General features: G+C 45.6%; 1 protein-coding gene across 11 annotated transcripts in view; it reads left to right on the forward strand.

Annotated features, from left to right (window-relative positions):
• Window positions 1–26102, forward strand: part of Fbxo34 (F-box protein 34) — a 67827-nt gene that overhangs the window by 17907 nt on the left and 23818 nt on the right. For 3 of the 11 annotated variants that reach the window (XM_039093267.2, XM_063274212.1, XM_063274211.1), the window contains exons 2-3: window positions 17761–17838; window positions 23553–23746. The exons of 3 other annotated variants lie outside the window; for them this stretch is intronic. The gene's annotated coding sequence lies outside the window, so the exon portion shown is untranslated. Of the gene's footprint in view, window positions 1–17760; window positions 17839–23552; window positions 23747–23799; window positions 24769–26102 lie in introns of those variants that run through there. 5 more of the 11 variants (XM_017599661.3, XM_063274209.1, XM_063274210.1 and 2 more) reach the window with 3 other exon arrangements.

The following is a 26102-nucleotide window of genomic DNA, read 5'->3' on the forward strand; positions in this document are numbered from 1 at the left end:
GTCAGGTTTATTTAATTTCAGTTGGGGATTCCTATACCACCTTAGATCATTCCGTTCCCAGATAAAAGACGCACAACTTGTGTATTTGTAATAAGTCTCTAATGCACCAGAGCTGGGCAGATATCTGCCCTCGAAGCTGTTACAACTTACTTTCCCACAGTAACCCCAGTTATGCTGTGGTCCTCCTGGGCAGCTCTTCATTTCAGCTGGCCAGCCCTCAGCCATGTTTTCATGATTCCTACTCCGTCGTAGTCTTGTCCTCTCTCCATCTTTGCCTTCCTCGTGGTTCTGCTCCAACCCCAAGCCCAGGAACCCAGCCTCGGCCTCTCTCTCTTCTGCCCAGCTATAGGCTGCACACATCTTTATTTACCATCAGGGATAACTTGGGCAAGGTTACATAGACTCATCTGGGATGATGTTGGTGTTCACTTGTCCTAAGCCAGGGTAAGGCCTAGAACACTGTTTCTTAGTTTGTCATCATTGCTGTCATGAAATAACTGAGACTAGGTAACATTTATTTATACTTCGTTTCATTGAGACATGATCTCATGTAGCCCAGGCTGTCCTTGAACTCACTGTGAAGAGGAAGATGGCATTGAACTTCCAATATTCTTACTTCTTCATAAGTGCTGGGGTTAAAGGTGTGACACTACTTCTGGTTGGTATGGTGCAGGGGATCAAACCAAAGGCTTGAGAATAGAAAGCCATACCTAACTGATGATCACAGAGGTGCTTTTCCCAGGGTGAGACTTACCCATTGGATTCCAGATATGCTGACCTCTAGGGTTTTCCCGAATGTGGGAACCGGACTGCATAATTTGTGGTAGTGGGGGACTGCTTTCACGCTCTCCCCTGAAAGGGGGAGAAAAGAGTGATAGGTGAGTACTCTGCCAACTTGATTGTAAGCACCTTAGTACCTTAGTACCTTTGTTTGCAGTGGTCCTAAGTAGCCCAGGCAAGCCTTGAACGTCTGACTTCCTGGCCCACCTTCTGAGTGCTGGAATTAGAAACATGTACACCAGGTTCAGCTCTAAGACTTCAGAAATGTTTATTTTGCTCCGAGTTCTGGAGTTCAGAGCACGGTTCTGGACATGGCTTAGCTCTGGTGAGGACCACCTGGTCAATGCTTTACAACAGTAGGAAGGCTTGGGAGGGAGGGATTTCTTTTGGAGACAGGAATGGGGAATGGATTGGGCTTGCTTTTTTCCCCCACAAATAACTTACTGCTAGAGAACTGTCTTAATCCTTCCAGAGGCAAAGCCACCCAGGAGCACCTCTTCATAGTCCATGTCACTTTCCAAGGTGCTGGAGTAGGATCACACTTGTAACACTTGGGACCCATATTCAAAGCCTGTCCAGTTCAGGTAGAACAAAGAGAAAGGCAGACTTGAAGGAGATAACAAGAAACAAGTCTGAGAACTTAAGAGAGAGCCTTCATATGAAACGGAGAATGGTTAAACACCTATTTGAACACACTTTCTAGTTTTAAAGGTAGGCACTAAAATATGAATTTTGCCGTGAGTTAATTATAGCTTAATGATGGGACTTTAAATGTGAATATTATCATTGTCTTTCTCAGGCCTTAGAACTTGGTCTCTTTGGGTTTACATGACTGCACTTTGTAGCTGTGTGTTTTAATGTGCTTACTTTCAGACTTGGAGAGTTTGTTACTCTTTGCCCAGATTATTAATGTGTGAGGCAGTTGGAAAAATCCCATGTTTACAGGCTTCTGTGTTCCCTTCTGAGAAATCAAACTATCACCAACTTTTAGGCCACTGGGCATCACCACCATTCAGTACCAAGAGATAGCTTTCTAATTATATTTCACTAGGAGAGAGCTTGCATTCCCTAGCATGCTACCATTCTTTGTTCTGCAGTGATACAGTTTATGTCAGTAGAATTTGAAAGATTTTTCCTTTTGCCTCTGACTACTGTAATGAAATAAGAATGATGTGTAGTGGGTAGCTTTGCTACCAGCCTAACCTCTGGGCATGGGCTGCGCTACCACCCCCTACCCAGAGAGTATTGGATCCTCGAATGAAAAACACAGACACACACAGCTGTTTAATTTCTGCTTGCCTTATTGGCTCAACTGCTGGGCACCTCCAATCTACCTTGGCTAGTGTGCCCTTCTTAGAACTCCCAGCTCAGCACCCTAAATCTGCACTCAGCCACCTTCAGTTCCAGCTCAACATCCCCAACCTCCGCCTAGAGAAGTGGTCCATGGCTGCTCAGCCAGGATATCACATGGCTGGTTAGCTTTTCTCCCTCCGAAGCATGGCAAACACCTTTCTTCTTCCCTGAATCTGCCAGCTTGCCTGAGGGACCAAAAGTCCTGCGTATTCCTTCCACCCAGCAATTTGCCAATGGCATCTTTACTGATAGATCAAGAACCAATTGGGAATAGGACCTTAGCATCAGAACCACCCCTACAATGATATAGGGTTTGTCACACAAATCTGCATCCTTAATCTTTGGAGGAGGAGAATTCTCATGCTGATAAATAATCTCATAGGTCAGGTCCTGCCTGGGACTCAAGTGGAGGGGCAGGGGCATTGCTGTGATGGTGGTGATCAGTAGACTGGTATTATAAAGTAACTTAATGAATGCGTTAACCAAGCTAATGCAGGTACACTGCCGGGTTTTAAACATGGAGTCATTAGAGGACTTAAGGATTCTAGGATTAAGCTAAATCATAGAGAAATAGATGCCCTCATTTAATATATGCACATGTATATTTCAAAATCCAAAATTTAAAGGCCTTGAAACATCTTTTTAAAAGACTACATGTATTAAACTTAGGATTCGAAGAAAATTATATAAGTGATTTTTTTTCTGCCAGAAGAATGTTTAGATTTATTGCTGAGTTATTGTGACACGGAGGCTTAATGAACGCCTTCATTCTAATGGAACTGGCTCCAGGCGTATGGTTATGCTTGTAATTGAAGTGTGTGCTGTGGGTTTCCTTCTTAGAAAAAACTAAAAAGCTGTTGCATTTGAGTGTCGCACGTTCATGCTGTCGGTAGTGGAGTGTGTTCAAGAGTGGAAGCGGGAGTCCTCCTGGGCACCGGCACAATTACTGTTGCTCTAATGTGTGGAAATATTCCCAAGACTATTTGGAGGTGCTAATTAGACATTATAAGTGTTCTTTGATTCATAGAAGTCAACTACAAAATATGCAAGCCGCAGCTTCCCTGGTGTCCAGAGAATAGCAGTTTCTGTTCTTCACAGTGCATGTGTGTGGTGGGCGTTGGTTGAAATGGTTAGTCTTTTGTGTGCTGTGTTCTGTCAGTTAAGCTGCCTTTTAGACCATTGAATTGGTCTTAAATGTGTAGACTACTGATTTTTTTTTTAAGTTACTTATTTTGTTATTCTAGGATGAATTACTTCCAAGCCTGGCCTGATGGCTCACACCCGCACTCCCAGGACCTGGGAGGATTCGGCAAGGGGATTGAGTGAGTTTTGGGCCAGCCTGCTATATGGATGAGTTACAGGCTAACTTGGGGCACAGTGAGACCCTGAGTGAAAACTCGTAAAGCAAACGCTCCCACTCACTTCTCGTGTCTGATGAAGCTTGATTTGTTCTCACTTTCTACTTCTCCAGGCTTATTAGCAGGCTCGTTCTCATGTTGGCTTTTCCCTCTTAAGTCACCATAAATACCAGATAATTGGGGGCCTCTTCATTTTTGTTGTAATCATCTCTCCTGACTGTGTGTGTAAAGTGATTTTTTTTTTCAAAATGTTTTTGAAGATGCTGGGAAGATGACTCATTAGATAAAGTACTTGTCTTGCAAGCATGAGGACCTGCACTCAGTCCTAGAACATGTGGTCTTTTGTTCGTTTGCTTCAAAGCTGCTCACTGTGGCACACGCTTGGGGTCCTAGTGCTGGGGGGCAGAGGCGGGCAGATGATGAGTTCCAGGCCAATAAGTGGCCTTATCTGGAAAGAAAGATAGTTGGTGACTCTTTTCCAAGGTTGCTCATTGCTTTCACATGTGCACAAACACGCAGACGTTGTTGAGAGAGGTTAGAAACATGGGGCTGGAAGAGGAATCCGGAGGTAGTCAGTCACCAGTAGGGAGGGGTTGTTGATCAAGTTTAGTAGACATCTCTGATAGGCAAAGTGAAGTTTGTTTAGTGTTGGAAGCTCTGAGTGTTACTGTGTCCCGAGTGCCACGGTGGTGACTGTTTATCAGTGGAACCCTGTAGTGTAGTCACGATCCTTTCGCTGTCTGCAGGCTTTCGCTCAGCTCAGTTTCCAGTCCCTCAGCTGCTCCACTGTGTGGTCTCTCCCGGCTGCTCTCAGGGCCACTCTAGCAGGTGGATGTGCTTAGAGCCAACAGCCTCTGGTGTCATCTGTTCTCCATGCAGCCAGCTCAGCCTGCTCTAACCACAGTGAAAGGTCATGAGCCAGTGAAACCAGTCAGGTCACTGAACTCAGTCTTTTGGGGGCCTGTTTTACAGCACAGGGAGGCAGTGCACACGTGGGATGTCTCCTGGACTGGACCGTCTGAGGGGAAGGCTGACTGTATAGCCATCCGTGCGTTAGTCTTAGATCTGCTAACCACAAGCTTTTGCAGAATCACACTATGTAGAGTGCATAGGCTGCACAGGAGTGCTAGTTTGCCTATCCTGTCGCCTGTGAGTCGGAGGTACAGGGAGGAGTAGAGGCTTTTATGGGGGCTGACGAGTGGGGGCGGGGGGCAGTTTCCTAGGAGTCTGGCAGCACATTGGGAATGAGTGTGGCTGAGGCATGGTTTATGGTTATGTGGTTACAGTAGCTGTTGAAAAGGATCACGAGTCTTTCCAGGTGGCTGTGAGATGTTTAGAGCATCCATTGCTGGCTGTCATAAGGACAGGTCCATTGAACAAAGAAGTCATTGTTTAGGGCTCAGTGAGTGGAGAAAGGTACTTGCCACCAGGCCTGACAACCTAAGGGTCATCCCTAGGATCCAAGAGCACAGTGAAAGGAAGGAAGTGACCCCTGGCTTCTGAATGCATGTGTGCACACAACGTACACTGATTACCTGATGGTAACTCTTGTGGCTTCTGAAGAGGGGGCACAGTTAAAGTTGTGCCTGCTGCTGCCTTTGATGAGACCTTAGAACTGGCAGTGCTGCTGTGGTCAGTTTTCTGTCAACTTGACACAAGCTAAAGTCATCTGGGAAGAATGAGCCTCAGATTGGTAAGCATGTGGGGCCTTTTCTTTTAAAATCTTTAAAACTTTATGTGTTTGGTGTGTTGTCGTAAGTTATTTACTAGCTCTCTAATGCCCCAGCCAGCCCCCAATAATTGAGGCAGAGTCTTACCCACTCATTTAATCAGCTTAGCACAGTCACAGGGCGACTACCCCTAAGGTATTTTCCCACCCTAGACTGGCCATTTCCCAGCAGCACTCTCCAAATTACTTGCTGTTTGCATCTCGCCTGGGCTCTCTCTGGTCCTTCTGGCCTAATGGAAACCTCCTGCTCCCACTGTCTTCTTTGTTCTTTTTTCCTGTGGGCAGTCTTGAGACCACTCACTCACTTGAGGAGCAAGGTTTTACACAACAAAGGCCAGTGCATGTGAAGATGCACTGTATAGAGGGCAACCTGATCTTGGGGTTCAGGATTTAGCATTTGTATGTATATCAACAGACCATGTCCCAACATGGTTGTTTTGCCTGCATATTTATGTCTGTGCATCAATTGGGCATCTGGTGCCTATGCAGGTCAAAAGAGGGTTACAGGGGGAACCAAAGTTAGAGTGTGTGAGCTTCCTTGTGGGTGCTGGGAATTGAAACTGGAAAAGCAGCCAGTGCTTTTTACCCCAGGGTCATCTTTTTTCCCCATCGAGCTGAGTTCTGTGAATAGCATAGAAGCAGTTGCTCAATGTTGTAAGCCTCATCTCGCTGTGAGAACGGAGGTAGAATCGAGCACCTGAATATTTTGAAAGGCATTTGCTAGCATCTGCAAAGCATCCTTTTGAAAATTCTATCTCACATGTACCATTCAATGTATGTAATTTAAGTGTACAAATTATATAAGGAAGTAATATATGATCTTTCAGCTCTCTGTGTTTAGAAACAGGACTTACAGCTTTGAAAAAGAAAGCCTTTCACTGATACTGCTTTTCAGGTGGTAGAATGTTTACTGTGTGTGTAAAGGGGAAGGGCACTTTGTCTGCAGCAGGGTCAGTTTTTCTTCTGTCATTAGTTAATTGTTAAATTTGATCTCCACACCCATTTCGTTTAGCCACAGCCTCTGCTCTCATGAAAGGAAGACTGATTATTCAGAACTGCAGTGTGTGTGTGCTTTGGCACTCCGTGAAGGTCCCCCTAATAACAACTGCCTGTTGTCTTTTAAACAGCTTGTAGTTACTACCACGAATAACACGGCCCAGCAGGAGATGTGGGAGGTCAAAGCTCTGCTCCCAGGGCTTAATAAAAACTGTCCTGCACTTCTGGTGTGTTCCTTGAGCGACCTGTTGCGTTTTCTGTCAACTAAAATGTGTTTGTGTCGTCACTCAAACTTTAACCTGTATACTACTTCTAGCCTTTTTTTGTAAGATGAGGTCTTCCTGTGTTGCCCTGGCTGGCTTTAGTCTCTCTTTGAATTCTTTTCAGAGTGACAAGCAAAGCAAATGTGTGGCACTTAAATGGCCTTACTTGTGGGAATTTAATGTGTGTTTAAATACTTCAGCACTGAGTAATTGGGTGTGACTCCTGTCCTTCCAGTGTTTGTTTATTTTTCTGGTTTAGAATCCAACCCCTTTGTGTGCTGCTTATTTTTCGATTTTATTGTTGTTGTGTTTGCTTTCTTTTGTTTGAGACAGTTTTTCTGTGTAGCTCTCTGAGTTACTTTTCTATTGCTGTGAAGAGACACCAAGACCAAGGCAACTTCCTTTTTAACCATTTTTTTTTAAAAGATACACTTTTGACTATTAACCCATCAATCAAAATTATTTTATTGGCACTTTTTTAGTATACCAAAAGCTACTTAACAATAACTTTACCTTCCAAGTATTAAACATAATTGTATATAGGGATCTTCAGAAGCCCCAGCCTTTATCGTGTATAAATCAGCTGGCCATCCTGTCTTCTTTCAGCCACGGGGAATCACCCCGTCTATATTTTCTTTCTGTGAACTTGAAACATGTAGGGCATTAGAAATGGCATGTTAAGTAGAATCATGCAGTAGAAATCAGTTGATTGGAAGCTTTATTATTAATATATCAATAACATAGCTAACTTATGAAGGCAACCCCTAAATGATTCTTTGCTTTTTGTTTTTGCAGTGCTTATTTTCTTTATTTACATTTCTTTTTTTATTGGATATTTTTTATTTACATTTCAAATGTTATCCCCTTTCCCGGTTTCCCATCCATAAACCCCCTATCCCATCCCCTCTCCTCCAAGGCAACTTTTAAAAGTATTTAGTCGGAGACCCTACAGTCGGAGGGTGAGTCCATGACCGTGTGACTGAGAGCATAGTAGCTTTTGAAACTCAGTGCCCGCCCTGTAATGCTATTCCTCCAACATGGCCGCATCTCCTAACCCAGTGCTTCTCAACCTTCCTAACGCTGCAGCCTTTTAATACAGTCCTCATGATGTGACGATCCCCGAATCCTAATGTAACTCTTGGAGACAGAGGTTTGCCATGGAAGTCACAACCCACAGATTGAGAACCCCCATTCTAATCCTTCCCAAAAGAGTTCCACCAACTAAGAATTAAGCATTCAAATTTATGTGCCCGTAGGGACCATTCTGACTCAAACCCACATCCTCTGTAGCCCAGAACTCCTGCCTCAGCCTTGAGTGCCAGGATTAGGCATTCGTCAACACACTAGACTAGTGATTTCCCTCATTGGTGTACATCCCTACTTGATAATCAATCAGTCAGAGCGGGGGAGGGGTAACTGCACTTAGCCCTGGCTGGCTTGGTACACCTAGGCAGGCCTTGAGTCAGGGTCTTTCCACCGTAGGCCCTGAGGGCTGGGCTCACAGATGTGTGCCGCCCGCCGTGCCCAGTGGTTATTCACTGGAGAGCTGGCTTAGCAGGGAAGAGGTCCAGCTGCTTTCCCAAGGGCCCAGGACCGCAGGACTCAGTGGGCAACTCAGCCCACTTGTCACTCTGGTACACAGGGGTTTTAACACCTTGTGGCCTCTACAGGCACAAGGCATGCGTGTGGAGCAGACATGTATGAAGACAATACACTCATACACATAAAAATGGAAAGACATCAGACTCTATGGAAAAGTAATTATCGTTTACTGAATTTAAGTTATGGAGACATTTGTTGGTGACATGAGACAATTATGCCATATTTTATTATAGTTCTGTTTTCTCTTAAACTTCTGTTAGGGGACGACTCACTGTGTAGACCAGGCTGGCTTGAAGCCTGTGGTGATATTCTTGCCTTTGCTAAGCTAGGATTACTGGCATGTGGCACAGCACCTGACCCTTTATTATATCTAGTAAATGATGAAGAAAAACAAGGTAAGCATCTACAGTGTCGAGCGCAGGAAAGCCTCCTTATTGCTTTAGGTTACTTCCATAATGCATAGCTCCCGGCCCCTTTAGGCAGGAGTCCTTCATGGCACCCTTGTAGCTGTATTTATTCCCATCTTATTGACTGACAGGCAGAGAGTCAGAGCAAACATATTTTGCTTAGAGTTGCAGGCACATAAAGGCAGTTCATCCATATATTCATGTATTTCATCAGATTACCTTCATGTGCTCTGTTTATAGGGTTCTGTCGTCTGAGCGTGAGAGCCAGGGCTTTGCACTTGCTAGGCCAGCTTTGCTACTGAGGTGCTAAGTCCCAGCCTCTCTCCCTTCTTAACTTTAAGAAACTGATTCCTAGGGTCAGTTTGATTTCTAGGGAAATCACTGGATGACAAAATATTGAATATATGAGGCAAACCAGAATTTGATGACTTAATACACATAGAAAGAGTATCACCTTTGGTTTCTCAGGAGACACACTATAATAACGGTGGCTTGGGAATGTAGCATAGGGGTGTGGTGGCACTTGCTAGGCTACTCAGCACTGGGGAGGCAGAGGCAGGCAGTTCTCAGAGTTTGAGACTAGCCTGGCTGTCACAGTCTGTATATGCTTGGGCCAGTGAGTGGCACTATTAGGAGGTGATGTGTCACTGTGGGGGTCTGCTTAATACCCTCATCCTAGCTCCCTGGAAGCCAGTCTTCTGCTAGCAGCCTTCAGAGGAAGATGTAGAACTCTCAGCTCCTCCTGCACCAGGCCTGCCTGGATGCTGCCATGTTCCCGCCTTGATGATAATGGACTGAACCTCTGAACCTGTAAGCCAGCCCCAATTAAATGTTGTCCTTTATAAGAGTTGCCTTAGTCATGGTGTCTGTTCACAGCAGTAAAACCCTAACTAAGAAAGAAGTTGGTACCAGAGGCTGGGTATTGCTGTGAGGGGCTGGCCATGATTTGTTTGGAAGAATGTGGATTTTGGGACTTTGGATTTGGAAAGAACTGGACTGCTTCAAGTGGGGCTTAGTGGGACTCTCCTAGTAGGACTGAGACTGATAGGAATTGTGCGGACCTGGCCCAAGAGGTTTTAGTGAAAAATTTCAATATGTGGCCTAGAGACTGTTTTTGTAGTATTTTTGTGAAGAACGTGGCTGTTTTTTGCCCTTGTCTGGAGTCCGCCTGAGGCTAAGGTGAAGAGATATTAATTGCGTTGACAAAGGAAGTCTCTAAAGGCGCAGCAGAGACTTTGTTCTCTGGCTAAGGTGTCTTCAAGAGCATTTGAACAAGTGCAGCGAGCTTAGACAGGAAAAGTATAAAATACATGGCTTGAGTATTAAAGGGGCACCAGGAAGTGAAATGGAGCCGAATCCTGTGTTCTAGGAGATAATAGATTAAGGGATGGGGATGTTGGGGTAAGATCCTACCCAGCTAAATTTAGATCCAGGCATGGTGGTTAACACCTTTAATCCAGCATTCAGGCGATTGAGCCATGCTGATCTCTTGAGTTCAGGTCAATGTACAGAGCAAGTTAGGGAAAAGCCAAGCTTAGCCAGAGAGAGAGAGTCAGAAAACAGAAAGCTGGTGAGAGAATAAAGGGGTGGGGACGTTCTAGCCCCAGAAAGCCACGTGGCGCCGGCTTTAGACTTAAGAATAGAAGGGGCTACTAGGACAATTAATGCTGGTCAGCTGGAGCTAAGAAATTAGTGGTGATAAGGAGACCAGCATCATTGAGGTGAAATCTTCTGGGAGGTGTTTTCTGAGAGCACAAAGAAGCTGTGTTCCAGAGATAGCCAAGGTTGTACCTTATGCTGCAGCTGGACTTGGTAATGTGTGAGAGTACACAGGTGGTACTGGCTTTGCAGCCATGAAGGGGTCATGAAGAGCAGCTGAGGCTGGGCACTGTGAGAGGCCATGGAAGGCCATTGGTGAAGGTGCAGCCTCAGTTGCAGTTGATGGCCCAGGACTGAAGGGGTCATGCAAAGGATTTGAGGCTTGGAACCATGAAGAGAACCTGTGAGAGGCTGTTGGTGAAGCTTAGTTGCAGTGGAAGACCCCAGTGTATTGGAGATGCCTGTACCATGGGATGATCACCAAGAACAGCAGCCGCAGTGGAGGGGATCAATCTGAGCTTAGAGTGCTGCAGAGGGCAGAGCTGGAGAAGTGACAACGGCACTTTGGTGGAGCCCAGAAGATCAGGTGTGGATCCCAGACATTGAAACAAGAAGCTGTAACATTAAAGTTGCTTTGGAGACCCCAAGCTGTTTGAGGTGCCAGAGCCATGTGCTATCTGTTGAGGAAAGCTGCTAAAAGGGAAAAAGGAGTTGGAGATCTGAAGACCGCTTTGACATCAGCCATGGAGATGCAGAGTTTGGAGTTTGCCCAGCTGGTTTCCTGTCTTGCTTTGGAGATGGCAGTTAAGTGATTGGATGAATCTCAGAAGATACCTTGAACTTAGGACTTTTATCTTTGTTGAGACTGCTATAGACGATGAGGACTTGTGAAGTTGGACTGAATGTATTTTGCATTACGCTGAGTTTAGGTATGGCCCCCATAGACTCCTATGTTTGAACAAGTCTATGGGGGCCAGGGAGTAGAATTCGATGGTTTGTATATGCTTGGACCAGGGAGTGGCACTATTAGGAGGTGTGGCCTTGTTGGAGTAGGTGTGTCACTTAATACCCTAGTCCTAGCTGCCTGGAAGCCAGTCTTCTCCTAGCAGCCTTCAGATTGAATATGTAGAACTCTCAGCTCCTACTGCACCATGCCTTCCTGGATGCTGTCATGCTCCTGCCTGATGATAATGAACTGAACCTCTGAACCGGTAAGCCAGCCCCAATTATATCTTTTTTTTTTTTTGGTTCTTTTTTTTTTTTTTTCGGAGCTGGGGACCGAACCCAGGGCCTTGCGCTTCCTAGGTAAGCGCTCTACCACTGAGCTAAATCCCCAGCCCCAAGCCAGCCCCAATTAAATGTTGTCCTTATAAGAGTTGCCTTGGTCATGGTGTCTGTTCACAGCAGTAAAACCCTAACTGAGACACTGGTCTACAGTTCTAGGACAGCCAGGGCTACACAGAGAAACTGGGGGGTGGGGGGGAAGATGGAGAGAGAGAGCAGCACTGTGTAATAATCAGATTTTACAGTGTACATTTCAAATTACAATCTGATAATTATCTTCATTTTATATGTATGGAATTAAGGTGCAAGCTAAGACTTTTTTTTCAGCTTAAGTATATTGCTTTTTACACTGTGTCAAATGTATGTATTATTACTAGATTTGAGGATCAGACTTTCAGACATAAATGATGGTTTACTATAAAAACACATCCAGTACTTAGGGGCTGAAATACTTGAGGCAGTCAGTGTCAGACACTCTAGCTTAGTTCACCAATGTTTGAGTGAAGAGCCTGGACGATGATCCATTGTCTCCTTAAATGTGACACGCCGACGAGGGATTTTTAAATCTTACTGCATTTACTGTGTGTGTGTGTGTGTGTGTGTGTGTGTGTGTGTGTGTGTGTGTGTGTGTGTGTGTACCTGCGCCAGCACATGCAGGGCTCAGAAGACAACTTTCAGGATCCAGTTCTCTTCTGCTCCCCAAGCTTTTCTGAAGTGAATTTGGGTATCAGGTGAGCTCTCGTTGACTTAGTGAGCCATCTTGCTGGCCTGCTGAGTGTATTTTAAGAGCTGGCAGGGGTGGGGTGGAGGTGCCTGTATTTGGATGGTGAAAATCAGTACAAAACAGTAGTTGCTTTCACTAATTTTTAACAAAACTGTATTTTCTTCCAACTCTTAACAGTATTAGAAATACATTTGACATTGTCACCAATAGAAAGTATAATTATTTCCTTTTAAAAATTTATTTTTGAGATAATGTAATTGTATTTCTCCCTTCATTTTTCTCCCTTCAAACCTGCCATATATGCAGAGCTCCTTGCCGTCTTTCAAATCCATGGTGTATTTTTACTAATTGTTCCATGCATATATGTATATGCATGAGCATATATATTCCTAAATATAACATAAAACGGTCTGTACAATGTTACTTGCATGTATGTTTCAGGGCTGACCAGGTGTGTGATATTGGTTAACCAGTTCCTATGCTCTTCACTGGGGACGACCACTCCGGCTTTCTCTAGTTGCCTACAGTTCTTTGTGTGGGGTTGAGGCTTTGTGGGCCACCACCCTCCCCCAGTTTGTCCTTTCTTTTGGTGTCCCTTTTCAGCTCACATTTAGGCAGTCATGTTGGCGAGAGTTACGGATGTGGCTTCTGATATCACTGCAGACACAGTCTCACAGTAGACGCCCTGACCTAGCTTGTGACAGTCTCTCCACCTCCTCTTCTGCAATGTTGGCTTAGTCTTAGGTGTTGGGAGTGTTCTATAGCGTATCCGTGAGAACTGTGCTCTACCACTGTGCCTTTGGATTGGTTCTAGTTTTCTGTGGTCGTCTCCTATCTGTTGTAAAGAGAAGTTTGCTTGATGAGGGGGGAAAACTATACTTCCTTGTGGGTATAAGGACAGCTGTTTCGGTTGTTGGTAGGATCATGTTGGTTTAGTAAGGTAGTGGGTTCTCTCTGGTACCAGTGACTTCACTAGGACTGAGTAGCTAGCTAGGTTTCCAGTACTGGTCATGGCTCCCTCTTGGTGAGCAGCAGTAATCTCTCGTCACATCTGCTTGCTACAGTACCTTATGGATATTTATGTTAGTCACAAATTAGAAATTAACGTAGGGGCTGGGGATTTACTCAGTGGTACAGCGCTTACCTAGGAAGCGCAAGGCCCTGGGTTCGGTCCCCAGCTCCGAAAAAAAGAACCAAAAAAAAAAAAAAAAATTAACGTAATAAACTCTTACTAGAGCCTGCTGGTTAATTTGTTAAAAAAAGGGAAAGCAGACGCAGAGACAGCAGGATCTCTGACTTTTGGGCCAGTCAGGATTATTCAGTGGACCCTGTCTGGGGAGGAGAGTGGGAGACTGAGCCGGCCCTGTGATTCGGTACTAGACTGCTTGCTGGCATGACTGAGCTCCTCCGTCGCGATAATTGATTTCCTTACAGTACGCTGAGAGGAGCTGAAGGCTCAGCCGGAGGAATTTATTGCACTCCTCTGGATTAAAGATTAGGGGTTAAATGGCTCAGGTTAATTCTGGTTTAGGGGTAGTGTTCTGTGAATGGATTATGGAGTTCCCTCTAGCAGAGTGAATTTAGGGGTTCCAGAAGGATAATCTATCCTATGTCACATTTCCCTATAAGAACTGAGTTAATATAAGGCAAAGGATTAAAGAGGAAGGTGTGCCTGGGACTATCCACTTTTCTCCTGTTTCTTTTCATTGATTTTATTTATCCCTATTTGGGATACATTTTCTGGAAGAATTCAGTTTGTAAGTAGTCGTAAGTAGGTAAGTAGTTTTGATGGGTGTAGGAAAAGGACTCTTGAGGTTATCTCCCGTTGGTTTTCCAGACAGGAGGACTAGCTTGCCAAGAACAAAAGTCACCGCATAACACATGTACTATACAAAGTATTTCTGAAACAGGAGGCCAGTTGGCAAGTTGCTTTACCCTAAAAGTACCAGGGCACTTGTTCCTGAATGAGAGAGGGACCAGGGAGTGGCAGTGGTTCCTGATTAACTGGTTTGAAAGGAAGGAAATAGCAATAAAAATCTTAACATTAGTAAGAATATACGGAAAACTGAAAAGCTTGCTTGGAACACAAGTCCTGCTGGAGTTGTCGGGTAGAGGCCATTATTCCAAACATAAGGAGTTTATCTTTAGCCTGGGGAGGGTGGGATTCGCACTGCCCAGGTTACAACAGTTTCCAGATCCTTATCAGCCAAGTGTTAGGAGTGACTGTTTCCATGGTGATTGATAATGGGGCAGCTGTTCCCAGGAGGGGACTTAGTCACTGGCAGGGTTGTCAGAGCCCTGAAATAGTTTGGGAAAACTCAGGATGGAAAAAAGCAAACTGTTTTCCCCTCAGGACGGCGAGGTAGATCTGAGGGAAGTGGCGTCCACCTCTTATCCAGGGAAACAGTGGGCTTCCCAGCAACCAGAGATCAGGGCTCCTTACCAAAATACTGCAGGCTCAACAGGAAGCTTTGAGTAAGGCTGAAAGGATAACAGTTGCTAAGCCAGAGGTAGGCTTTGTAGAAACTGGAAAACCTAATTTTACATAGAAAAAATATTTAAGCTGGGTGTGGTGGCACACACCTTCGATCCCAGCACTCTGGAGACAGAGGCAGACGGATTTCTGAGTTCAAAGCCAGCTTGGGCAGGACAGTTAGGGCTACACAGAAAAATCCTGTCTCAAAAAAAAAAAAAAAAAAAAAAGAATCTTGTAGCAGCTTTCTTTTAAATAAAAAGATCTGTTCTTATTTGTGTGTGAGTGCGTCTGTGTGAGTGTATACCACACGTGCACAGGTGCCCAAGGAAGCCAGAGAGGGCACCTGCCTTCCGGGCGATGGAGTTCTATCCTGTTGGGAACCACCTGACGTGGGTGCCCCGAACTGAGCTCACATTCTCTGGTAGAGCACCAGACTCTCTGAGCCTCTTTCCAGGCCCTGCTGGCAGCCTTTTGAAAGAAAATTTAAGTGGCATTTCATGCCGTGGGATTATTCTTCTGTGTTAAGAGTAAAAGTGGGGTGGGTGGGTCGGGTTGATGAACTTACAGACACTACTCTTTAACACCAGGAGTAGTAATGTACTTAGTAATGTCGCTGGGTACTGGTTACTTACCATTGTTAGGCAAAAAGAGGATGAGAAGGGTAGGCTGCCCTTATGTTTATCTTACTTCTGTGCTAAGAACAAAAGCAGTTTTCGATGTTAGGGCTTTAAATTAACTACGGCTGCCTGCCTACCAGCGTATCAGCTAGGGAGCCAGCTTTCCTTAAATCCAGATTAAAGCAAATGGAGTCACTCTTAAGGGAATACATGCACACACGGGCCTGCCTCGGACTAGTCCGCATCTCGTCGCAGCTGTCTCTGCTAATTTCTCTGTAAAGATGATGACATCATGGTCCCTGTCATCCAGTCTGGAAACAGCGGTACTGTCTGAATTGTGATTAGAAAACTCAGGCCAGTGTAATGTTTCTAGCTAAGTAGGAGTCCACTTTAAAGCTACATAAAGAGGTTGGCTCAGCGGATAAAAGCCCTTGCTGCACAACTCTGATGACCTTAGTTTGATCCCTGGAATCCATGGTCGAAGAGCGAATTGACTTCAAAAAAAACGATGTCTTTTGACCCCACCCGTGTGCCTTAATATACATACTCAGAAATACTAATACAAATAAACTTGTTTAGAAGTTATATAAAGGTGTCTCAGTTAAAACAGTGTATTTCATATTTCAGGTTATATTTACATACTAACAATGTTACCCTCGGGGTTGGAAATAATGACAGTATGAAAGATCAGAGTTAGCTGGGCAGTGGACCACACACCTTTGATCCAGCACTCCAGAGGCAGAAGCTGGAGTTTGAGGCCAGCCTCGACAGGCCAGCCAGGGATACACAGAGAAACCCTGTCTTGAAAAAGAAAAAGAAAGAATGAAAAAGAAAAAGAAAAGAAGATCGAAGTTGTGGCCATCTTAGGGGATATTTGAGAATTTACTGAATTGATCATTTTAACTTCTTGTACAATATTAAGACAAAATAGCCCCTCATAGTGCTTTGAATATTGTCTTGAAGGAACTAAAGTGTCACCAGATTTGTGAACTATTGAGGTAACTTCCTCTGTTCCTGAGGTGAATTAGGTATGCCATGTGACGGGAATGAAACTGTTAAAAACAACCTGGAGTTACAGATAATTTGGAATATCACACAGGATCAGACAGCTCTAGTTTTATCCAGGTAATACTTTTTTGTTGTAGAAATTTAGATTATTATAAAGAAAAGAAAAATTATTTTAGGGGAAATTCTTGATTATTAATGTGAAAAGGGAGTCATGAAGGTAGGGCGAGGGAGGTGGCAGTGGGTAAGAACACTGCACTCTTGCAGAGGATGGAGTGTGGTTCTCAGCGCACACCCACGCAGTCACACACACACAGCCACACACACAGCCACACACACACACACACACAGCCACACACACACACACACACACACAGCCACACACACAGCCATACATACACAGCCACACACACACACACACAGAGCCACACACACAGCCACATACACAGCCACACACACACACACACACAGCCACACACACACACAGCCACACACACAGACAGCAACACAGCCACACACACACACATACACACACTCACACACAGCCATCCACACACATACACACACACATAGACACACACATAGACACACACACACACACAGAGCCACACACACAGCCACATACACAGCCACACACACACACACACACACAGCCACACACACACACAGCCACACACACACAGCAACACAGCCACACACACAGCCACACACACACACATACACACACTCACACACAGCCATCCACACACATACACACACACACATAGACACACACATAGACACACACACACACACACAGAGCTACATACACAGTTAAAACTAAAAGTCTTTGGAGAGGAATCTGACTTCACTGGTTAAATGCTTGTTACATTGGTGTTTTGCATTTCTAATTTGAATATTAAGTGCATTCAGCTTAGCAGCAGCAGTCTGTAAGGGCTGCTTTGAAAACGGCATCTCACTGTGAGCCACTGTGCCTTTCATTGCCAGCTTTCCCTGGAGGCAGCGCGGCAGCTTAGCCTTCTGGGCCCTGCTCTGTAGCTTGGCCTGACTCAAGCTCCCGCAGCCTTCTTTCCTCAGCCTCCGAGGAAAGGGCCTGAGATGTGGGCATTAGCACCCTGTGTCACAACCTCCTTTCATGACCTCTCGTCAGCCTCCCTCCTGGCCGCTGAGGTCCCAAGCTTTTGCGGACATGTTTGACCATTACTAGCACTCCTGTATTCTGAGTGTAGAGCCTTAGCTGTGAGGAGTTAACGTTTTCCTCATCCCCAGAAATGTTTTTGTTCTTTGTTTTTTTTAACGTAGGTAATTAGGAGTCTGCTTACGTTGTCCGTGGTTTTATGTATTAAGACTGAGAGTCCGCTGAGCTAGTGCAGCTTTTCTAGCTTCTTCACAGGAGCAGTACTCCTGAGGGATTCTGACGCGCTGTATTCTCGAATGTGCACTTTCGTTTGGAGCATCTGCTGTTGTGCCACTCACCAATGTCCTGCCCCCGGCATCGTGAAGGTAGCACTGTCTGCTTGTGCTGGACTTCTTGTTTAGATCTTCTGTCTTCTTTATCTTGGTTTAGATCCCATGACTCCAGCTGTCCTCCTCCATGCTCTTGACACCGTCCCATCGATGGAAATCGAACCCGAGACTCTGCATGGTAGGTGAACTCTTTCCCATGTTCCCCAGCCGAGTTTAGTCTTTGATTATAGTAGAACTTACTCTCCTAGTTAAACTTTGTAGACACTTGATGTATTTTAGTCTATCAAATATACTGACAACTGGTAGATAACACGAAGAACCTAGAACTTTATTACACACCTAAGTAGAGGAACCTTACGTATTTGGGTGTGGAACCCAAAATGAGGCAAGAGGGCTGAGGAGTGTGTGGAGCTGAGCAGACAGAGGGCTAGGGGCTTGGGCTTCTGGGGAAGGGAAAATGGAGCAGACTGTGGAAGTTCAGTGTAAGCATGGAGCAAGAGTTGCAGCAGCCTCTGGGGTAATCTCCCTCTGTCCAGGGTCTCTTGATAGACAGAAAGGACAAAACGAGAGATCTACCAGAAACAGCTGCACCTGTACCGAGCACGGTCTGTGAGCGAAGCGTAAGTGTCTTTTGTAGAGGAGGAGCTTTTCAGAGCCATTGCTGTGTGCACGGTGTGTGAGCTGCCCTTCACCACGGTGGCAGCGCCTGACTTAGGAAGCAAAGGTTGACTTTAGATCCCGGCAGGGAAGGCATAGCAGCAGAGCTCAGGCAGCTGCCACTGCGCCCACGGGCGGGCGGGAAGCAGGGTGGGGAGTGGGGGTGAAGGATGCTGTTGAGCTCTTTTGTTCCTTTTCATTTGATCAGGACTGTGGACGGCGTGGTCCACACACAACCCAGGCAGGTCTTCACTTGCTCAAACCTTTCGGAAAGTGTCTTCACATGACAGTTACTTCTCCATGACCGTAATGTCTGAAGATGGCTTATCCCATCCTTCTTGTTAGCTGGATGGACTCGAATTTGAAGTTTTGAGTTTGTCTCATGTTTTTCTCCTGCTTTCTCGTTGCTAGAAGCCCGAAGCCATTTGGATTTATTTTGTTGCTGTTTAGACAGCTTCTTTCTGGATCTTAGGCAATCTCAAGCTCTCTTTGATGGAACTGACTTCGTGTTTGGGCTTCTCCTGCTTGAGTCTCCTGAGTGCCAGGGTCACAGACCTCAGCTGCCCTGCCTACCTGAGTTCCTGATCTCTGTGTCTGAAATGTTTGAGTCCTACAGTGCCGAGGGCATCGATGCCGAGGATCTGATGAGCCTCTGTCATCTGGGAACTGTTTTCTGATAATTTTGTTGACTTTCCTTCTTTTTTCTCATTTTCTCTTAGTTTTACTTTGAACTAAGTAAAGTTTAGTTTAGTAAGATTAGTTTTAGATTTTCTGAACATACCATGCAATGTTTTTATTTTTCTATTGAGGATTTAGTTTCTTTTTCCTTTCCTCTGTACTCCTGTCCCATTTCTGGCTCATGAGATTCCCGTGCCTCAGTTTTTCTCATAGATCCTGTCTTCCCTCTGTCTCCTTCCGTGGCGGCTCGCTGTGCTACACAGACTGACTTTGACCTCGATGATCCTCCTGCCTTTGCCTCCCAAGTGCTGAGATTAGAGTCACGCCTCCCTCCCCTGTTTCCTTGTTTAGTCTTTTATGCTAGAGATGTCTAAATTCTTGGTGATTTCTCATTTCATGGTGGAGTTTGGTAGGAAAGTTCTAACTACACATAGAGGACTTAGCAGCGAATGTTAAGCACCCATGTTGGGTAACTTGCCAGATTTGGTCTGGGAGCGTCTGGAAGCATCTTACATTTTTTCTGTAATTGGATTCCCCAGAGACTTCCAATTCCCCTCACAGTGAATATCTGATAGCCTTTTGGGTAGAGTATTGGTAGATGGAAATATGGTCAGTGATATTTAAAGGTGGCTCATGTGACAGAAACATTTACTTGAGATGGAAAGATGGCTCAGCAGGTAAGAGCTCAATTCCCAGCATCCACATAGAACGCAGCACAGTGTAACTCCAGTCCAGGGCATCTGCTCTCTTACGGTTTCTACATCACAGACCTGGGTCTGTGTGTATTGATCACTTTGCAGGTGTTAAAGGAACTTCCTTTTTCCCCTGAAGGCTCCAAATTTGAGTTCTGGTGACATGACAGAAAAGACATGCGCATTCTTGTCTTCCTACAGAAGCGGGAAGTGGGATACACGTGGCTTTGGAGTATTTTGAGTAAATGGTTTTAAGGGGAGATTAAGAGCCACGGCGAACAAACGATAACAGTATGGGGCAGAGTTCATCTGGGTTCTGGACATAGTGTTTTCCCGGCCATCTTTTCCTGAAATCACTCTTTCCTGTTCTACAGGTGAGGAGAACTTAGGACTGCCATTCCTCACGGAAGAGCTTTAGATAAGGAACTCCAGCGAGCATCCCTCCTGTGCTTGGAGGGAGACGGAGGATGCGAGAAAGTTAGAGACCTTGGTCTTGAGGTTGCTTTTATAGCTTAAGATTGTTCAGCATGTCAGCATGCCGAACTTTGCAGTGTTACCTCTCACCACCTCAAACCTTGACTGGGATACGGAAGTCTAGAGAACCATCTGTCTTAACGCTCTCAGAGGACCCACAACATTATGGAAGTGGGGGAAGGGAGAAGGGCAGACAGCGATATACCTGAAACAGTGAGAAATCAGATAATGTTTCCATTTCTAGCCCTGCTTCTGCTGTTTGCTTGTTTGATTGTTAGGTGTGTGGCGTGTGTGTGTGCTTGCATGTGAGCACGCCACATGTGTGTATGGAGGTATCTTTCATCACTTCCTAGTTAGTGATGCAGAATCTCTCACTGAGCCCAGAGCTCACCAATTCTGGCTAGCCTAGCCTTCCAGCTTGCCCCAGGAGTCTGCGTGTCTCTGCCTCCCAAGTGCTGAGATGCTAGGCAGCTGCCCACACCTGCCTAGCGTTTACCTAATTGAGGCTGGGCATCCACTGAAGCAGCTCCCAGCCCTTAACTTCCTGTTTCTCTGTCTTTGGGATGATGTTCCCTGATGTTTACCTTACAACTCAGTGTTCTTCAGCATCTGAGTCTTTTACCTCAGGTTTTTGTTTCCAGAAGTTTCTGGCTGTCATCCGTGTATGCATGACTACTTAGGACTCTTGATAAAATCGGTAACTGATTTCAACTATTAAAGGGATTTTGAAATAAGCCTGGCCAATCTCCAACTGGTTTGTAAGTCAGGAAAAGATTTTGCTTATTTTGGGAGGAAGATTTTCATTTTCCTGACATGTGTCTGTCGTGGTTGACACTGCATGACCTGTGGTTGCTAGGTTGCTTATGAATGTTGGGAAGGTGGAGCATCATCAGATCACATGGCCTGCTCCTCAGAGGAACCGGAACAGTCACAATCCATTGTTGTGGATTCCTAGCAGTTCGTCATCCGTCAGTGGCTGGCTGTAGTGACCCGGTCACTCACATCCACTCTGGTAGGCAGAAACTGTGCCTACGCTAGTGAGAGTTTGGGTCTTAGGTGTCATGGGAATGGCCTGCTGAGACTATCAGTACCCTTCATTTCAGAGCAGGCAGGCAGGCCATTTCATAGTCTGCCACTCCTCGTTCTCCTGCCTTGTTTTTGCTGACAGATCCATGTGTGACCAGGGAAGAAATGTCATGGGAAACAAGGTGATACTTTAAAGTGAACCAGACATGAGAGACGGAGGCAAGAGAATCATACAGATTCAGAACAAGCTTGAAAAGGAAGGGGTGAGGAGAAGTGCGGGTGTAAGCTTCTGGGTGATTCAGACTCTCAGCCTCCTCTATTGAGGGGTATCTCTTACCTCTTTTCTTTCTTTTTTGGTTGGTTGTTTCTGGGCTGAATATTGAACCCAGGGTCCTGCACATTCGGCATGTTCTTTACCACTGCGCTAAGTGCCCGTGCTTAATTTTTCAGAAGACATTTGTGGTTCAAGACAGGAACTGTTGTAACTAAAGTGCATAAAGTCCTGCAAGGCCCTTCAGCACGGGCTGTGTGAATTACCGTTGTTTGGCTCTGAGGAGACACCGTGACAAAGGCAACTTATAAAGAAGGGCTTTTCTTACTGGGGCTTGTAGTTTCAGAGGGCGAATCCATGCCCTTCATGGTGGGGAACATGGCAGCAGACAGGCAGGCATGGCACTGGCGCAGTTGCTGAGGACGTACGTACATCCTTACCTGAGAGAGAAAGGTCTCCGGTGACACTCTTCCTCCAATGAGGCCACACCTCCTAACCTTCCCAAACAGTTTTACAGCCAGGAAAAGAAGCATTCAAATCTGTGAGCCATTTTGGGGGGCATTGCCCCTTAAGTCGGTCGCTACGGCGGTCATTGTCTGGAGGTCTAGTTGCTGGTTTATTAAGCATCTACACAAGCTGAGTCTCTTCCTCTTTCCTGTCACTGTCACTGTCGTCTCTTGCAGGCAGGAGGTTTGTGGTTGTTGTTCTTGCCCCTAGTTGACGGGATGGACTCTAGGTCAGACGTGGCTGACTGCTGTTGTCAGTTAATTGTAATTCCCAGTGACTCCCTCAGATGCGCTCCTCTTTTTGGAAGGAAGGAAGGGGTGGCAAGGGAATTGGGCCAGGTTTCTTTATAAGCTTATGTTTAAGACCAATGCCGTGGTATCTGGAAGGCCCTTCTCCAGGACTTCGTTCATATGAAAATCACCTTGAATTGCATGTTCAGCAGATTACAGTCAGTGAGACAGTAGATATTCTTGGTTACCTTAGGCTTTCCTCAGAAACTGACCTGCATTTGCCCTGGCATTGCCTACAACATACATTTGAAATACAGAATCTACAAATGATGAGAGACCTTTCAGAACATGGTCTAGAGAGAGTTACATGGGGTTTTTATTATTTTACTTTTGCTGCAGTGAGGATTGAGCTCGAGGCCTTGTGCGTGCCAGGAGAGCAGTCTACCATTGAGCCAGTACTGTAGGTTTTGAAAAGCTTCTTCAGGACCTGGGCCTTGTGGAAGTGACAGCAAGTGTGTGGTTGAGCAGAGCCCTCAGCAAGTGCTTATCTTGGCCTGAGGAGTGAGGTGGGCAGCGGTGGTGGGAGGACCTGAGGCTGCTGCTGTTGCTTTTCACAGAGATTCCAAAAGACGGGTGCGGCGAGGACTGTGCCAGCATGGTTTTGTTGGTTGGTTGGTTTGTTCTGTTCACAGGCAGTAGATGCTTTTCTCTTCCTTTATCTTCCCCTGAGGGTTCCTCTGTGTAGCCCTGGCTGTCCTGGAACTAAGGCAGGAAGATGAGGTTTGAGTCTAGCTCAGGTAGCAGACTGAGCCCTTGTCTCTAAGCTCCAGTCTTGAAAGCTGTCAGGTGAGAGAGTTTGTCGTCTTTAATGCACAGTCATAGTTTTGTGAAAACTTCTGTGAAAGCTGGAGGGCTGTTGATGTGGCAGATGGTCATATAAAACGGGAACAAAGCAACGAAAAAGAAACCAGCGTGGGCTGAGTCATTAAAAATATCTCTGTGATTCACTGAAATAGTTTTCATGTGGGTCAGCTTGCTAATGCTGTAATCTTGTTTTATTCATCTTTGAGGAAAACCAAATACGAAGTAGACAGAGCAGCCTGGCAAGATGGCTCAGTAGTTTACGGGCCTGCTGACCTGAGTTTGATCCCGTTGGGAAGGAGAACTGTCCTAACCTCCACACGCCCACCATAGCATATGGTATTTTCTAAATAAAATAAAGCAGACAAAAGGAATTAACCAGGCATGGCCTTAGCGTTTCTCCACTGGTGAATTTTAGGGCATGAACGTTGGGAAGTAAAAGAGTCTTGAGACATTTGCTTGTAGGAGCTGATGGGAACCTTTGCTTTCTCCTCAGTGACTGGTCAGAAAGGATTGCACTTGTCGGGAATACCTGGTTGTCCTCCCAGATTATCCCCAGATGTCTCAACGACAGACTTCCCAGTCATGGCAGGAGGAATGGCCACAGTAGGCACACAGATGTTCTCTTGAGGTTGCTTCCAGCATTTCATGCCTGAGACCTGACTGAGCCCAGCGGGAAGCAGCTTCCTGGTGAGCGGATGGTTTTGTCAGCAGGAAAAAGGGAGGGACCTAAGTGTTTTTACAAGGGCACAGGTCTGTTCACGAGGTCTCCATTTTCTTTATCTAATGATCCCTTAGGTCTCATTCTAAATACAATGACCCTAAAGACTAGGGGTTCAGCATAAGACACACAGTGTGACCGTACACCAGTGCGAAATGTTGCATAAGAAGTTGTAGGACAGCTTCTCAACACTGTCTCGGCACCAACGCACTGCACACTGCCCTTTGCTCTCCCTGCTTCCATATCTAACCCTAGTGGATCCTTGTTTGCATGGGAACCTTTTAGATTTCCTGGTAGCTTTGGGTTTTGCCCAGTCTGAGCATCTGGGACACTTAGTTCCATGATGGTACTTGTGTTTTCTTTGGTCTTCTTACTTACTCTTGTTTCCTGTAGACCAGACAGTTTAAAAATTTGGGGGGCTGGAGAGATGGCTCAGTGGTTAAGGGCACTGACTGCCCTTCCAGAGGTCCTGAGTTCAAATCCCAGCAACCACATGGTGGCTCACGACCATCTGTAATGGGATCTGATGCCCTCTTCTGGTATGTTTATAGACAGCTACAGTGTACTCATATAAATAAAAATTAATGAAAAATATTAAAATGTTGTTATGTAAGAGTCAAAAATACCATTTTATGTTTATAGATATACTCTAAAATTGGCTCTCTTGGTCCTATCTTATTCCTAATAAGAACAAAGCCCCAGAATGTTCCACACTTTCAGCAAAGTGGCTTGTTACCATGGTGACAAGGAATCTGCTTATTCTGAGTCAGGGTTCTCTGTTCTCTTGCTTTTGGGAGAATATTTAAAAAACCGATCCAAATACCTTCTTGTATACTTGACAGTGTGGCCTGTTCAGGATATATCTAAATAGCCTTAGCTTACAAATATGGCAGCCCAGCTAAGGTATATTAGAAGAGAGGGACAGTCCCTTGAATTGAGATTCTGTCACCTTGTGAGGACTTCAAAACAGACTGTGGTGGGCTTCTTACAGGTACCTGAGGATCACCTGACAACCTCCTGTTCAGTATCATTACCCTCCCTGTAACTGGCCGCGGTTTAGGAGAATAGAGAATCACATCAGACAAACGTAAAAAATAATTTTACTTGGGCCGCATTGCCCATGTTGGTGGGCACCACAGTCTTTCATCTAAACATGGTGGTTGAGATTTTGAAGTGTGTTTCTTAGAGCTTAGCACTGTTTCGTTCCAGTACAAGAGTAGATAAAGGAACAAAATGAAGTAACCGTGGCTTATAGAGCAGGGTGGCAGCAGTGGACAGTGGCGAACAGTGGCTGACTCTTGTTAAAGTTTGAGGGCAGACCTAGGGGGATGTGTGAGGGGGAGGGGAGTCAAGAACAAGGCAGGGCTTGGGCGATAACAGCTGGAAAACTAATGTTTCTGTTTGCTAAAATGGGGAAGATTTCAGCGCGTGAGTGGAACGTGCGAAGGGACGAGGCTTTTCACTGGGGACTGCCGAGTTCGAGATGCTGGTTTTACAGACATGCACATGGAGAATTAAGACGGCTAGTGTAGTAACGGGAGCGAGGTTTGGGTTGGTGACTTGGTGAGGCATAGGGTGCCATTGAGAACGTCAGTGGACTGAAGGAGAGTAGGCCCCGCCTGCTTAGCTGCCCTCCTGACAACGCAGAGTGTTCTTGAAAACACTGTGGCAGGGTGTCTGCTTGGCCCACACGCATAATAGGGCTGTGTGCTGCGTGCATCTTGTGTATTTCTGTGTGGGTTCTGTGCCTCGCAAATGCTAGCGAGGATTGTAGGCTGCACCCCATGCCCAGGTTATGTGCTCTGGAGACCAACCCAGAGCTTTGTGCATGGTAAGTACTGAGTCAACAAAGCTGCCTCCCAACCATACCCTGTTGTTAGGTTTAAAAGCACTACAAACTAAGTCAGTGGGATAGCATTTATTTCAAAGGCTGACGGGCTGCGTGGACAAACCCCTCCCCCAGCTTATTTTTTGGGGACAGAATTTCTCCAGTCACTATTGGACTAGACTGGCCAGCTTTGGAGCTCTGGGGGTTATCTTAACTCCCTAGCCAATCAGGCATCTTTGGGAGAAACATAACTCACTAAATGAGCACCTAGAAAGCTTTAGGGCAGTCAAGAAAACTCTCTCCCCTTCACAGCAGTGTGGGCACCAGCATGTTAAGGTTACTCAGGTGCATCTCCTAAAGAGGACAGTAAACCAGCTCGATGAAGGCCACTTAACTAGGCTTCTTTTTTTTTTTTTTTTTGGTTCTTTTTTTCGGAGCTGGGGACCGAACCCAGGGCCTTGCGCTTCCTAGGCAAGCGCTCTACCACTGAGCTAAAT

This window comes from Rattus norvegicus, chromosome 15, assembly GCF_036323735.1.
Source record: "Rattus norvegicus strain BN/NHsdMcwi chromosome 15, GRCr8, whole genome shotgun sequence".
NCBI classification, from domain to species: Eukaryota; Metazoa; Chordata; class Mammalia; order Rodentia; family Muridae; genus Rattus; species Rattus norvegicus.